Raw genomic sequence first — 16,764 nt, forward strand, 5'->3', positions numbered from 1 at the left:
CTTCGGAGCTGCAGGCCCAGGGAGCAGGTTTGCCGTCCCAGGGGAGGTGCTGGTGGCAGGAGGACCTTCCTACTAGAGGCCTCATTAGATCCACTCTTGTCTACTTCTTGTGCTGTCATTCTTTTGAGGGACATAGGGGTCAGCCTCCAAACGGGAGTTCCCTGTTGGGATGCCTGGTAAACATTGCCTGTTACAGCAGTACTGGCTTCACCTTGCTTATATCACAGTGCTGGGAAGGTGAGGTGCGGGTTCTGAACCAGGTGATGGTAGGGGAAGTGTGGCTGCACCTCAGTGCCTATGGGGTACCTTGCTCTCGCTGCTTTACTTCTCATTTGCTACAGAGCCAGCACGTGTGTGACAGCTCCGGCAGAGCAGCCAATGCACTGGAGGCATGCATTTTGCAGCACCAACTTCCTTCTCTGCTTATTCCTGATGATTTTTAAAGTCCATTTTTAATGGGCCTCTGATAGCCCTGTGGAGGCTTCCCGGGGCAGAGCCCTGCAGGGCCAGCAGAGGAGGCAGCTGGTGACGCAGCCATGGCTTTTGGGCAGCTGATAATTTTAGGACCCTTAATGGGCAATCAATACAGAGAATTTTAGTCCTCGTGTAGATGTTTTATGTCTCTTTTTACTTCCTCTGGCAATCTTGTCTGAATTAATATATAGCTGAATAGCTGCCGTCTGGAGCCACACAGGCGTTGGTTACGATATAATACTTGGCCTCTGGGTAGACCCACAGCAATTTTTAAACATTAGTTCGGAGATGGGGTGGTGAAAAACGTAGTCACAACTCAGTTACAGGGAACGTCTGATTGCAGCAGAATTAAAAGGGTGGATGGGGTAAGGAGTGTTTTCTAAATCCAGTCTCACTGAACAGAATTAGCAAGATCATTAAACCGCCTCATTATTACTATGGTAATTACAGGATTAACACACTTCATTTCAATATCTCTAATTTGTTTTGTAATATAAGCAAGATGGGGAGATGATCTTGCTATATTCGAGGTGTCGGGACAGCTAACATCAGAAAAGAGGGTTTCTGGTGGTCACAGAGTGGTGGAGGTGAGGTGACCAGCCCGTGTGTGGGGTCTGGTGCTCTGGCGGGAGGCCCCAGCTTGTCCTTGAGCAGACCTGGGCCACTCACCCACAAACCCTCTACCAGAAAGGCTGAGGAATTGATAGGTGTGTATCTGGATACAACTACACAGAATAATGCATATCAAGTAGATATCAAAAAGCTACATATGCTAATATGTGAGGTACATGTGAGCGGCAAAGATCATTTACTCCGGAGAGCAAGAAGTAGGTGCTAGGCTTGATCAGAATATCAAAGGTACTCTAGGGCCTGTCAAGCGCAACTCTCCTGTGTTCTTCTGAAAACTTTAACATGAAAAGATGAGGCAGAAATGGGCCTGACATCATTAATGATGACAAGATCCACAGATCCTTTCCAGGCACTCCTTGCTTATTTTCCCTTAATGAGCTTTGGCGGGCCGGCCTCTACTGCCACGGTGCGGGGTGATGCTCAGCCTGGGTGCTGCCCACTCGTTATCCACGTAGACTCATTAGCGGCAGGGTGGGCAGCTGCTGGCTGGGACCACAGGAACCTGAGAGTTGTAAGTCAAGCTCAACAGCAGTGACAGTGATCCAAAAAAGAGGCATCACGTGAGACTTCGGAGATGGCCACACTGGTGGTTTAGTTCCTTTGACAGCAGTGCCAGAGGAAGGAAGAGGCAAAGCCCTGCTGCATCAACTTCTGCCTCCCAATTTGTGCCGTAGCTTTGGTGTTGGGCTGTTTTGCTCTTCCCTTCGTGATCACACTCATCTTAAGTTCATCTGCAAATGGAACAGAGCAGCCTGTTGTACCTGCTTGTTGCTGCACAGCTGCTGGGTCTCCTACCTCCAGAGTTCATAAACCTGCACTTTGACTTGAATCCCTCTTTTCTTCTCCTATTATTTATTGCAATGATTTGTCTGGTATCCATTTATGCCTAGTTCCATACAATAGCCCTGTTATTTTAGCCTGGTTAGAGGAGCATTTTTGGACTCCTGTTGAAAACAGCCTCTGGTTTTGTTGAGAGATGCCCAGTGGAAGATGGTCGGGCCTGTGCATCACGAGGCTGGGACTGAATTTTACAGTCCCCATGCAGGAAAAGCATACACGCACAAAAATGTAGCTGTGCCATATGTTCCTTTTAAACAGAAATGGTAAATGCCCAGAGCTGCTTCTTCCTCTGAAGACCAAAGTAACGTGCCCAAGGATTTTTCAGCAAGAACAGAGCTATGTTTTACACAAACCATGGTGAAGCCCAGGCCTGGGAATCAGGGTGCACAGTGCTAGAAAGGAAAAAGCAAATCCCTTCTGAAACACTCTGCTCCTGCTTCTTTTCCTCAATCAAGGAAGAAAATAAATGCATCCAAACTGGAAGGAAAAATCCATGTAAAATAAAATTTGCCACAGATTGTAACAAGTTCTAGAAAACTGGGAGATGGTAAAAAGAAATATTCACAGGTTTCCAAGTATTTTAATATTTAGCTTGCTGAACTGGCCTGAACTATTTCCCTCCAGCTTCGGCACATTTCCCCAGGCTCTTGTGCTTCTCATGAGCCCATGCTATGGCCACTGGTGTCCTGCTGCAGAGGTGACAGAAATGGGGTCGGGGCAGTGTCCTGGGGAAGGAAAGGTCGAGGTGGGCCCTGTGTGGGCACCCATTCTCACTGGGGGGTGGCACCTGTCCTGTGTAGCTGTGGAGTAACACCCAAAATGGAAAAGGTTCCCCTCTCTCATAAGGAATCTGGATTTTTTGTTGTTGTTGTTGTTTTGTCCAAACAGATGTGAGACAAAATCTTGAAAACCTGGACAACTCTGCCAAGCACCTCGCCTTCAGTTCAGGATGGAGATGCCAGTGAGAGCTGCAGCAGCAGTACACCCCAAGCAGCATCCTTGCTTCAGCCCAGGGGCTGTGGCTGTTCCTTATCTAACATTTGAGCAGCAGATGGAGCACAGGACCAGACAAAAGCTCACAGGATCACTGTGCTCATAAAGAAGGAGAAAGAGGGGAGCACAGCAATGGTTTTGCTGTTCAGCATCGCAGCCCAGAGAGGACTGTGTGTTCTTAGCCCTGCCAGCTTCACGTGTCAGTGCTTCCCTTTGGTGTGTGAAGTGCCCTCTGAGTTCACCTCTCCCTTGGTCAAACATCCACATCAGAAGAAAATGAGCCAAAATGGGCACCACGTGCTCATCTCTCCCACCCCCAAGAGCAGCAGAGTGGGACAGGGCAAATAGGAGAGATGGTCTGGGGCTGACAGGTGGTCATTCTGTCCACCTGAGCTGCAAGAAACACAACTAATAGGGACGATGCTAGAAGCAGTATGTGATTTTGTGTCCCAGCTTCCAGCATCTGGAGTCAGGTGATTACAGAAACCTATTAATTCCTCTTAATAAGTGATCATATTTCAGAAAGGCTAGGAAATATAAACTTGCAGGGTTCAAAAAGAAGAAGGTGAAAAAAATCAAATATCTGCTATTTCTTATGTATTTATTTATTGGTAAAGTTAGTGGTTTTTGGATCTTGACATATGACTTAAATGTTTCTGTTCAGCAAGCTGAGCTGGAGTTGTTGCCATAGCCTTAGAATGGGTTAGGTAGGGATTCTACATGCTGAAGGATTTGATTCACATTTTATTTATTTATTTATTTTATAATTTAGGCAACAGTGAATCAGCAACGGATCTGTTCTAGTTGGTTCTGTTTTGAGGGTATGGGCTAGACAAGACTGATTTCTTGACTTTTCTTCCAGTCCAAGTGCACCCTGTGTCCTTCCTGCTTTAAAGCAGCTTCTTTGTGCCAAGAGCTTCTGCAGAAGGAAAAAAATATTGCTTCGACTTTCAGGTATGTTTGTAAGAGGATTCACATAATTCAAATGTAAATTTTCCCTCAAAATGAAAGAGAACAATTGCTGGTGCATTGAAGGGCCAGTATGGTCTTTTATTTTATATGCACACTCTTGCTCATTAGATAACTAAGTGGCATGAAAGGTTATGATTTATTTAGGATAATGAGTCTGAAATAAATGTGAAATTTGCCTGAGCCTATACAAAGTACTACTGCCTGTCAGGTGTTTTAGAAAACATCCATTACCTACTTCAAAACAACTGCAAAGCTATATATTTTAAAATTATCTCCCAAACAGTGACGACTTCTGTGAGTTATTGGTTCATATCACACTTATTGTGTTATCACAATAAGTTATTTTTGTCTGAGCACCTAGATGTTTCTCTTGTAGACCCAATTGCAGTTCTCTTTCAACCCATTTATATTCCTATTAAGTTTGGCTGAAAGGTGTCACATTTTTCGATTTGCTTGGATTCAGTGCTGACAGTTATACCAATGAATTGAAGCAGCTATTCTGTCTGCAGTCAGGCACCCATGATATCATTCCCCGCTAGTCAATAAATTAAAAATGCTAAAATCTCTGCTTTGCTTTGGCTTGATGCCTGTCCTTTGAAGACATTTATTGCCATCTTCTACCTGAAGATTGCATGGTGCTTTGTCTTTGATAATTTTCCCAATGCCTTGGAAAGGTAGATAAATAATTTTTCCTTAATATTGCAGATGTAGTTCAAAAAGATTGACTTCAATAGATATGTGGGCATAGAGGGTCCTTACAAACCTTGTCTTCTCAGAAAGCTGGTGTGTCACCTTCCTGTCTGCGCCAAGTCCTTGTCTTTGTGGCCTGACGTGCTGATTAAAAGGCCAGCCTATCTCCTGCTTTATCTGTCTCTTAATGCTCATCTTTCATATGTGATTCTTTTCTCTTAAATCTTATGCTGAATTGTATGACAATTAAGCATCAGTTAACATTTTCATGGCTGTTTTAATCATGTCAGGGCTCTCGTTTATGGGTTTGATTTGATCAAGTTAATCATGGAAAGGGGAAAAGTTCTCAATATTCTTTTTGCCAGATCGTCTGCTTTGCCAGTGACTTCATACATTTTAATGCAGCCAATTTGCTTGTTGAGTGTCATCAAGTGCTGTCAGGTCAATGCAATCCTCTAATCATTCTTAAGATTCCGCAAATTTATCCCTTTTCATTTTTGTGAGTTATAACCTCTTTAAAAATCATTTATTAGTTGATGAAATTATTTGTAGAAATGTATTTAGGGCTGTGGGCTGATGAATGAAGATGCTTGGACTATTCATACCACGTTACTGCTGATAGTGCAGTCCTGATAGCAGACCACTTGACTGCTCTGCCTAGTAGCACAGGACTCACTTCTTCATCAAGATTGGCATTAAAAAAAAAAAAAAAAAAAGAATTTTAAAGACCCTATGCCATGACAGTTATGAAGCAGCTGACTGTTACGGTAAATGTCATGGCTGTGTTTCCATCATGCCCCTCTTTGCTCTGCCCCAACCATGGGGCACATCTCAACACACATGGTTGAGTGAGGACTGTTTCACAGCCCTGGCATGGCAGCATCCTTGTCCTGGTGGAGGGGCTGCATCTGTGCATCTCTCTGTCTGCTGTTTCCTACTTAGCAATAATAGGTGCTAATGAGCTTCAGAGGCTCTGATCTGTGCATAATGTTGCCTGGTTTTCATTCAAATGTGTCTGAAGAACAACCATTCCCTAGGCATCTGTGTGCATACAAATCTGCTTGTGGAAATGTTTCCAGGCTGCAGATAAAGGAGGGAGATAAGATGGTTGGGCCCAAGTCTGAATTCAAATGAACCTTAAGAGAATGTATTTTAGGCTCTTGCCCTCTCTCTGGCCATCTTTCCAGTGCTCTCTGTGGGAAGACCTGGATATAAGAGAAGCTCCCCAAGAGCTCACTGATGTGAAGCCAATGAGAGTTAAGTTCCAGTTCCTGCCTTTGGCACCTAACCCCAATTATAAATTTGCCCATTGATTATATGTACCTGTACCTGCCAGAGGCAGAAAAGCTATCCCTGCCCACACATGACTTGGAAAAGGAAATCAGAATCACAGAATCACAGAATTTTCTAGGTTGGAAGAGACCTCAAGGTCATCGAGTCCAACCTCTGACCTAACACTAACAGTCCCCACTAAACCATATCCCTAAGCTCTACATCTAAGCGTCTTTTGAAGACTTCCAGGGATGGTGACTCCACCACTTCCCTGGGCAGCCTGTTCCAGTGCCTCACAACCCTTTCAGTGAAGAAGTTCTTCCTAACATCTAACCTAAAACTCCCCTGGCTCAACTTAAGCCCATTCCCCCTCGTCCTGTCACCAGGCACGTGGGAGAACAGGCCAACCCCCACCTCTCTACAGCCTCCTTTAAGGTATCTGTAAAGAGCGATAAGGTCACCCCTGAGCCTCCTCTTCTCCAGGCTGAACAAGCCCAGCTCCCTCAGCCGCTCCTCGTAGGACTTGTTCTCCAGGCCCCTCACCAGCTTCGTCGCCCTTCTCTGCACCCTGCAAATATGATGCAAATAGCCCTGCAAATATGATACAGCTGAAGGACAACAATCCCTCAGCCTTTCTGGTAGGCAGATTTCATTAACTTTCCAAAGCACATCACGGACGCTCTTGTCTGAAGCTACTGATGACATTCAGAGAAATCTCGCATGGGTCAGAAAAAGCCAAACAGAGCCATTGTTACAGGAGCTGTGGGCAAATCCTGGGGGAAGGATGAATGGAGGCTGGCATTTTGTTCCTATTCTGCGTCAGCTGGAACTGACACCTCCAGACTGATGCCCTTTGGGGTGAGATTTATTTTGGGGAAGTGCTTTTGTTGTCCTTTAAGTCCCTCACACAAACCATGCTGGGACTGGCTCTCTATCAGTGTGGGCTGATGAAGCTTCTTGGAAGTTCAGGAGCTCCCTTGGTTGTTTAGATGAGGACACTGGAAAGCAAAGCCCACCTAAGGATGCTCTGATTCTACACGCAGGCATTTAAATGTTATTCCCACCCTGTCACTGTGTGCACTGGGTTGATTACTTCTGAGGTCTGGGTGCAGTAATAAAAATGTGCAGCATTTAATTCTGTTGCTTGGCACATTTTCTTTAAAGAAGATTCAGAGTTTATTTCTCAGTGTCATCGGCGGCCCTAAATTATATGGCAAGTGTCAGAAATAATTAAGAGAAATGATGGTGAACACCACAACCTCAGAAATAGACATTATTCGCAAATAAATTTCAGCTAAATTCATGAGCCTCTCCATCAGCAACAAGAACTTGCTCAAGTGGATGGGCTGTCATTTAGTGTTCTTAGCAGTGCTTGCTATTCCCTGGCCTTTGGTGTTGTGGGGAATCCAGAGCAGCTTCAGACGACCCTTTTGAAATGGTGTCAGCGATCACAAGAAGCACATGCTGGCAGGGCCCTCGCCTCCCTGTGCTTTTCCTCAACGTACAGGGACCAGTTTGGGTTTGTGCCAGTGAGCAGTTGTGCTGTGGCAAAGCTGTAGCAGAGGTAAAGCCCTGGGAGCAGAATCCTGTGGCTCTTGGAGGAGCAGCACAGAAATTATCCTGGTCAGTGCTGATGGGCTGCCTCACATGCTTGCAGAAACGTGGTGATGCAACCGAGGGCACAGTAATGCAACTGGGCTGTAGGGGGTGCTCGCAGCTGGACATCTCTGCATCTGGGAGAGCTGCCCCCAGCAGGTTTATGGTGTTTTAATTGTAGTTGTCTGTATAGCACTTATTTCCTGAGGATCTGGAGAGCTGCCTTTATTTTTAGCACTGATGATCGCTAGATGGTAACAGGACAGATGTGCAGAACAATAAAAGCTAAACAAGAGAAGTAGGGTTTGCTGAGTAATTAAGGAAATGATCTAAAATAGTTACAGTTTTTCTTACAATCTCTTCTCTGAAATTCATTATTTTTCCCTGAAATGAAAGGGTTTAGGAAATCCTACCCAGGAGGTAGCAAAACCATCCTGCAGAGGAAGAACTGATCGATGTCGCTGTTCTCTTGTAAACGCATGAGAGAGTCGGTGCCTCGGCTGGGTGGAGGTGAAGGGGTTATTGGCATGATATATTGGCATGATTAGGGTGGTCTTCATGTTGTTTGCTGAAAGCCGGGCATTCAGAAGTGCCTGGAAAGTCTTCACCATGGAAGTGAAGAGGAGTTTCCTCTCTTGGAGGAATGCGACTTCTTTGCCTTCCTCCCAACACCTCTGTCTTGCTCAGCCCTCTTGGCAGTCACAGACTCTCTTACCCAACTGTTAGCACAAGAAACATCTCATCTGCTTCTTCTGAGGTTTCCATAGCTAATTCTTCTGCCATGAGCAAATGATTTCTGAATTCAGAGATGGCTGAATTCAGCATGTATGAGGTGAGATCCTGCTAATGGCACTGGGAGTCTGCAAGGGCTGCGGCTCAGAGGAACCCAGCTTTCATTCGACTCTGCAAAATAGAGTGTTTGGTCTCTGGATTTCAATAGGAATCCAAAAATCTTGTCTTCGTTTTTCTTCCAGTGTTTTGAATGTCTGTTCAGGGATTGATACAAAGCCTCTCCCATAGGTCTCTACTGTATATTTGGTATGAAGTGGATGCATTATGAAATAGCAATAGGAAATCAGGACTAAGAAGTCCCACTTGATTTCATGGTTCAGCATCTTTCTGTTGAATGGCTGAAAAGTGTTAAATATAGGACATTTAGGAAGCAAACATTTAAACTGGATATTTAGGTGTTAAGAGGTATTGAAACAGCCTGAATTCGTTGCTCTTTGGCAGAGTGGCTGTGAATCATTTAAACATTGAGTTTTTGTATTTGATGTATTTTTCTGATGGATCACAGAGGGCTTTTAAACAAGGGCATAGTAATGCTAGGAACAAACTAATTTTCCACAGTCTCTTGTTGAAGCTTCTTAGAGCTGCTGAAAGGTGCTGTATTTACACTGCCCAAATACGCATTCAGCAGAGAGAGGGAAATGAAAAGGATTTATTGTATAGTAGTTTATCAAAGGTCAAGTATATAAAACAAATTCCTTTTTATTTCATGTAGAAAGAAATAATCTGGGTAGTAGTCTGAACTTTCTTGTACGGAAAGACACTTTTTCTTCATGTAAAAGAAATAAAAATGTCAACTGCCGGCAGGTGAGGAGTTTTTCTGAAAAAAATATTGCATCAGCCTAGTATCTAAACAAGTTTGATTGTTAACTTTGTAGAGCTTTTTCTTTAATATAATCTTATTTACTTCCACCTTGTTCTGCAGGCCAGGGAAAAGAATAAAATGTGCTGCTCCTGTATTAATGCTCCAGTGAAACATTCACTGGCACAGAGCAGTTGCACGATGCTTGGCAGTTCAGAAGAGGAGTAAATACCCTCTTCTGCAAGACAAGATGGAACATAGGAAGAGCCATGGAGAAATGGGAATGCTGGCTGCCCAGTCATGCTTTGTACATGCTGGGACACACATCCCAGGACCCACTGATGAGCTGGGGCTGCTGCATGGCTCATGCTGGTCACATCCCCAGCGAGTGGAAGCTTAAGTCCTTCTGTTAGCTGGTGCTTACATGTGAATGTTGCTGGTCTGGAATAATAATATATATATTTTTAAAGGCCTTATGACAGTAGTGTTGGCAGCAATGTGTGATGAAGTGATTAGGACTCAAATCTAATGTTTCAAAGTGAAAACTAATCATATATAACCACATAAAATTATTGAGCCTGAAGTGTGGCAAAGCAGCATTTTGGTATTACACAGTTACATAGGCAAAGACAATATAACTTCAAGTTCTCTTACAAATCTCCTGAAAATGCATGATGATGAGAAAAGTTTCTTACGTTTGTTCACATAGATAAACATATTAATGACATGTACAGCCTATGTGTATGTTGTAGGATGCATGTGAAGCAAATTTCACTCCTTGTGCTCTGGTGTGAGCTCCTGCAGGGAACAAAGGACTCTGTCTCACCAGTCCTTCCTCATGTGTGAGGGTCCCCCAGAAGGATGTATATTTTGGTGCCTTTCCCTGCAACCCTTAAGATTGCACAGATCAGCTTAGGTCTTAATGGCAGAAATGTATCAAAACCCTCAGCCTAACATTCCCCCCTTATAGTAAGGGAAAGCTTGGGATTTAGTGGGCATGTGAACACTACCGTGGCTGAAGAATTCTGTAAAATATAAGAAAAGGCAAATGTTTGCGTGTGTGAGGCTCCTTCCCACATTAGATCATTGCTCAGTTTTGGGCTGGGTCAAGTTTTAAAATTTATTGTGTTGCTTTTGTCTTCATTGCTGATGCAGATTTGTTTTCCCATTATACGCATGGTGTTCAGTGCCATCGTACTGCAAACCACAAAAGGCAGAAGCTGGCCAAGAAACAAGGGAGCTTAAATGAAATACCAGTCCCCAGAACCCCTTGCAGGTAATGGCTGGAGGGGAAGCAGTGCATGTTGCTTATTGAAGCCGACCTGACTTTCCTTTGCTTGATTATTTTTCTTCTCGGTGTATACGTGTTAGAGCTGCTTGGGGTCAGTATTCTCTGTGTGGCTTGGATCAGTCTTCCAGCTCAGAAAGCAATTACTCCTTTCATGTTGTTTGGGGTCTCCCAGCTGCTGGCAGGAGATGAAGTTCAGAGCGACTCTGTCGAACAACTTGAAGGTCCAGTCTCCAGCTGGAGTCTTACTGGCACTGGGTCCAGGAGCCTGGCGTAGCCAGCGGTGCTCCTTGCTGTGGGTGATGGCACTGGTGCCTGATCTGGGGCCTTGTAACCCCACCTGCACCATAAGCCTGCCTAAAATTGCAGCTGGAGGAAGTCAGCTGCTTGCAGGTAGGCACTGCGCTAGGCTTCTTGGCAGAAACAGCTTCTGAAATGGTCTCCAGGAAGGGAAAGCCCGTTTTGCAGTCGGATGTTTTCTGCCAGAGGTGTGAGTGAACAGTTCTTTGTGTGAGAATTTTTAATGCTGGTTTGATCCACTGCAGGGGAATATGGAAAAGCCCAGCATGGATGGATTGACAGCTATTTATTCCAGGAGCTAAAATACGAAACTCCAATGTTTGTCAGGCATTTTGCCCCCTTCTTGGTGAAGATGTACTGTTTAATCAATAAAAATGAATAATTTAAATTCAATATCTTCCTGTCACTATCAATAATACTTTTGTGAGTGATGTATTACTATCATAATTCAATTTGTCAGACACCACCAGTTTTACGTGACAGTTTGTTAAAGTTTTAAACTTAATTTACTATAGGCAGTTGAGTCAGGCTGTTTGAATTACATTGAAGTTTTATTTTAAAAACATTGATTTTCCTTGAAGCATCTTCTCTGCCTTTGTGCTTATTGCATTAATAACCAGTGAGAGCAAAACTTTGGTGGGCAGGCATGGGCAGAGCTCTTCTCCCACCACCCAAGCTGGCTGCGTCAAAGCAAGTTTTCTAAATTGCCAGGCCATAGCAAGTTAATTCACAGGAATAATTACTTCACACAGAAATGTTTGGACCTCTGGCTTTCCCTGTTTCTTCTCAATGTGTTTTCAGTGTTTTAATTTTGACCCACCTTTCTCCAGCAGCTGGGTTCCTGGTGATGTTACTGGGTGCGAGGTGCCTGCTCCTGCTCTGTAAATCAGGTGTTGTAGGTGGCCCATTGTATTTTACAGAGCTGCCTGGATGAATACAGCCCACCGTGCATATAAAAAAATAAAATAAAATGGGTGAATGCTGGAAGATGAAAGAGCTCTCAACTTGTGCTCAAGCGTTTGGGGAAAACAGATTCTGTTTAAAGCCATTATGAATAACAACATATTTCATGGAAATAGCCACCTTTGGAAAGCTAAACTTAACTTCCTAAAACATTTGGTTAAAATGATTGATGTTTTTGTCCACTGCACAGAAAGAAATAATCAGACGATTATAGTAATCCTGATCAGGAGGTAGGAGGGACGGAAAGCATGGCATTCGGCAGCGAGGTCCTCCTCAGAAAGCCAAAGGCACAGCATGATCCCCGAAGGCGTCCTTTGAGGATTTGCAGCATGGGGTAGCTCCCGTTGACTTTTTTCTCCCCCCACTTTGTTCTGCAGCCATAATGCAATTGGAGTAATTGCATCCTGGAAAAATAAAGCAGAGAGCAGTGGTTTGATGGCTGCAGTGGTGCTGTGGGGCAGGTGCTTTGGTAGCAAGCAGCTTTGTCTCTTTGTACGGAATGGGCATGCTGGGGGAAGCTCAGGCCCTGCTGAGGGCCAGCACAAGCTCTGTGCACAACTCACATTACTCCAGGCTAATTTTGCCTGTGTGTAGGTGGTTCTTGCCACCTCTATGTGGGGGTAAACTTCCTCGGCTGCGTTCTTGCAGAAATCACGTTCTCCCTGGGAAGCTGAGCACTCCACACTAGAAACAGTTTTGTGTCTTAATTTTACCCAAGTACAAATGGACCAAGTCCCATAGATCTTATTTCACCAAATATATATATATATATTTGTTTGGCATGATGTTTAGGGATTAAAGGCCAGCAGAAACAGTGAGAGGTGAGTTAAGCAACCATACGCCTGTGCTTTTTGTAGTTCATCCCTGCTTATTAGTTGTGTGTGCTGCTCCTGGTGCCAGAGTGGTGCACTCTGGAGTGTTGTTCATGTACCACAGCCCCAGGGGACCAAAACATGCTGAGTGGCCAAAAGACATCCCAGGGCAGGAAACAGCTGGTGGATGTGGCCCTGGCAGCACAGGGAGGTGTGGGGCAGCATTACCCAAGTTGGGTGCTCTCAACCTGCTTTTTTGGGCCCTCTGATGTCTCCGAGGAACCCAAAATGGGCTGGGTTGTGAGAAGGAGGCTCAGGAGTGGCATTCAGAGTGAGGCAGCATGCTTGCTAGGTGTTGGCAGCTGCCTGTTTGGTTTCTGTGCTGGCACCCAGCCTTCCTCCTGAGGACTCGTTGGTGGCTGTATGTTCTTCTCTGTGCTGCTGCCACGGTCATTTTCACAGCATCCTGCCGTAGCTGCACAAAGAGGATTATGAGTTCAAGTGCAAAGAAAAAAAAATAGCAGCAGTGGGAGCGGATGAACTTTTTGAAGACTGAAGATGCTATTTTTCATGCAAATGTTGTTAGTAACAAAGAGTGAAGGGAAGGGAAAAACAGCACATACATCATGCAGAAGCAAAATTGTTTCAAACTAGGACATTTTTCACAGGTTGCCAGGAGGTGTCAGCTGCTCTTTAGAAGTGACTTGGTGATGTACTGGGTGTCACTGCACTGAGTGAAAGCATGGGATGGAGCAATATCATTGTCTAAATCAGGAGACTTAATTGCTGCATCCCAGTTTCTGAGGAGGATACATGGCTACTGTCAGGTGACTGACATGAAAAGCAATCAAATAATCAAATCTCCCATCGATGTAATGAAAACTGGAGTTTAATTTCTGTGTCTCAGCAGTAATAGAGGTTTTACTCTGAAATAGGATGAAGGCTATTCACCATCTGTAGTAAGAGTACATTAAGACAAGGGTGACTAAAGGCTTGACTAGCTCTGTAAGTAAGGGATAATAATTTCACTAATGCCTTGTCAGAGTTTGTTGGAGTGAGTTCATTGTCTTGCCTGTTATTTCAAAACTGTGACATTCTGGACTGGAAGGTGTTTGGGAATTGAGATGTCCTATTCCAGACCTGAGGGTCTGGATTTTCCTTTAGTGGGGTGCAGGGAAAGTGCAAGGTCTGCCACCACCCAGGCCCTTGGGCAGCCCAAGCACTGGGGCTGTCTCTGTTTCTCCTTGCATTGCCTTGTTGGGTTGAACCTGGATGGAGATGGGATTGCGAGATGCAAAGGCATATTGCCAGTAAGCAGTTTATCTAGTAACTGGTGCTCTACAAAAGCTTAATTAGATGACGATGCCAATTTTGGTGGATTTTTGTAGAGTGGACTTTAAGTGTATGATTATTTCACTTACAAATATATCTGTGGAAGTAGGGATCTACCCAGTCAAGGAGCTTTTATAAAGCCTTGGAAGTGCCTACTACATATTTATGTCTAATTATCTTTGAGTCTGGCCCTGCTAGAAAAAGCACAGCTTCGTGGTAGGAGTAGTCAAATGGAAGAGAGGCTGCTTTGGATGCACTGATAATCAGATTTTTTTCTGATGTCATTAGTGAATTTTAAATGTAAACACCGTAGCAGTTTTAATTACTTTGTAATTTAATATGGGCAGGATTTATTGCTGTGTTTCATGACCTGCAATTTATTTAGTGTATTGCAGCATGCCTAATAGAAGATCTCATGGTGGTGCAGGAAAGAGCATATTTTGCTACAGTAATTATATGCCCAAACCTTTAAATCTCCCTGTCTTATTCATTAACTTCTAAGGTTTCTACTACAGCCCTTACTGATGCATACATGAAAGGCACTGAGTCAAATTCATTGCAAAATTGAAGCTGCTGAAGCCCCGAGGCACGCTCATCTCTGCAGCCTTCTGGTGAAGTGCCAGAGATGTGGCAACTGAGAGGTTCCTTGCCTAGGGCTCGCACCAGCATTTGGAACAGGCCCTTCAAGCACCTCTTCAGATCAGCAGACCTCTCTGGCAAGTGCTGCATCTTGAAAGAGCCTTAGCAGCACTTCAGCTTCTGCCCAAGGAGGAAGCTTGGTCTGTATGCATGACAGTGGCCTGGCCCCACACAAATGGAAGTATCAGTGCCCAGTGCTGCAAGGCCTGTCACAAGCACTGGGTTTCTTCATCGCTCTTCTGTGTGCAGATGGCAGCTGCCATATTCAGGGAGGGGCGCTACGAGCTCTGAGCTGGTTTTAGGATTTCTGTAGGATTTCTGTAGGAAAGGGTGGTGTCAATGTAGGTGAGAAGTAGCCCAGGGACAGTCTGGGCTCTCAACATTTGTAGCCATCAGCTGTGACTACCTGGCTATGGAAACAGCTCTTAAGCAGGTATTAATCTTGCTTTTAAACAACACTAGGAGAACTGGGGTATAAAGTGAGGCTGAGGGGGGATTATCTGAATTCTGGAATGATCAGGCATCAAAGAAGCTGTTTGTATTGATCTTGAGGTCAAAAAGAGAGGGTTTGATATCTTGGAGTTATGAACTAGTCCTACTGACATCATGAGCCCTGCGGTTCAAATTGATGATGTTAAGTTTTGTGTAGAAATGAAAACTATTCCAGAAAATGTCTGTTGAAATGATGGCTGAATATACAAAGCTGAACATGCAAGGTTACGTGCGGGTGTTCCGTCTTCATGGGTCAGCAGGCCTTGTGCTTTCTTGTCGTGTTTTACAATCTGAACACAAAACGATTGCCTGTCTCCTCTCTCCTATTTCCCCCAAGAACCTTTTACATGTAGCACAGCTCCTCTCAGCTTGCAGTGGCTTCCCAAAAGACAAAGCAGTAAATGTGGGGTGCAATAGCCTTGAGCATGCTGTATTGAGTAGCAACTCTTGTAGTAAGCAGGGTCCAGACATTGAGAGGCGAACCAGTACCAGTGATGGGTGTTCTATCATGTTCTGGTTGTTCTCCAAAATTTCCACTCTTGTGTGAAGAAAAAAAATAAATCAGGACCCATAATTATTGTCGTGAACATGCTTGGTTTTGCACTGTTCTAATTTTCTTTCTAAAGACATTTTTGGTGCCTGTGATTTTAACACTTCCCTTTTCTGCATTTTTCTCTCCCCATGTAGAAGACACAAGTGAATGCCCTCTGGTGCTGCCTGCCTCATGCTGTGCAAGCCACAGCACTCAGGACGCTTGCAGGGGTGCTTCCAGCCAGGCTGTGGCATGGTAAGACCGGGTGGGAGGGAAGGACATGGACCCTGGCTGATGGGCAGTGATGCAACCCCAAATCTGCAGCTGTTCCCTGTCTCCCCAGGGCAACCATAGGGCCCAGGTATGGCACAGCCAGAACCTGGGCTGTCACGAAGGCTCAGGCACGGGTGCATGAGCTCTGTTTCCTAATTCCCTTTATAGCTGCAGATCTAACACCAAGCATCTAGGCTTCATTTTGCTTTGACTTCTTTCACTGTATACAGGAGGCAGCAGTCCGTTGCTGTTACAACGGTCTTCTGTGCCAACACAAATGCTTTCCAAGTGTGTTACCTTTGTTTCAGCACCTGTGGAATAAAAATAAATACACTGAAAGACACTGCCTGTCTCATCCCACATCTGTGAGCAGCCCTTTGCAGAGGGGATATGGCAGAGAGCTGCTCAGAGCCACGTAATCCTAAAGCTGGCTTCTGCTTTATGTCTTGCTCCTTGTACATTGATGTAGCCAATTTAAAAAACCTGCCAAACCTCGCCTGTGTTTGAAATGGGACAGTAAAGGAGCGTGTTTTTTGGGACATCCGGGTGGCATTTTATTTGCTAGGCTGCAAAGGCCAAAGAGGATGAGGAGCTAGAATCGTTCCTCCCCTCCTTTGTTCAGGATGTTACACTGAAAGGCAGTCGGTGTGTGAGACACAGACGTGAGGAAAAGCTTTCTCCAACACCTTTTCCTTAACGCCCGTCATGCCATTCTTTGTTTGGGAGGAACAATGCCAACAGATAATGAACTATTTTCTATTCTAGGCTGCAAGTCAAATATTCGTTTCTCATTAATAATTCAACGTGACAAATTTATTACCTTGAAGGTGCTGTGAGGCAATTAGACAATGGGAAATTGTGTCTTCCTTTCAGCCCACTTAATTGGCTTTCAAGTGTGACATTCATCAAAACCTTGACTTTTCATGTAAACTTTTTATTCTGCAAGGCTTGGTTCTGACGCTGGAACTATGGCAAAATTCACCTGGGGGAGGGAGAACTTTACTTTTTTTTTTTTTTTAAATAACAAAGAAAGCAGGGAGGAGAGTGTGAGAGCAAGTCCACAAGAAGCTTAATT

At 44.5% G+C, this 16,764-nt stretch overlaps 1 long non-coding RNA gene across 1 annotated transcript; it reads left to right on the plus strand.

Annotated features, from left to right (window-relative positions):
* Window positions 1-3,798: 3,798 nt before the first annotated feature.
* Window positions 3,799-15,876, plus strand: LOC311443936. The gene is made up of 3 exons (XR_014697570.1): window positions 3,799-3,891; window positions 15,572-15,671; window positions 15,858-15,876. It is a non-coding gene; the product is annotated as an uncharacterized lncRNA (long non-coding RNA).
* Window positions 15,877-16,764: the final 888 nt, after the last annotated feature.

This window comes from Aythya ferina, assembly GCF_964211825.1.
Source record: "Aythya ferina genome assembly, chromosome: 13".
In the NCBI taxonomy this organism is placed as follows: domain Eukaryota; kingdom Metazoa; phylum Chordata; class Aves; order Anseriformes; family Anatidae; genus Aythya; species Aythya ferina.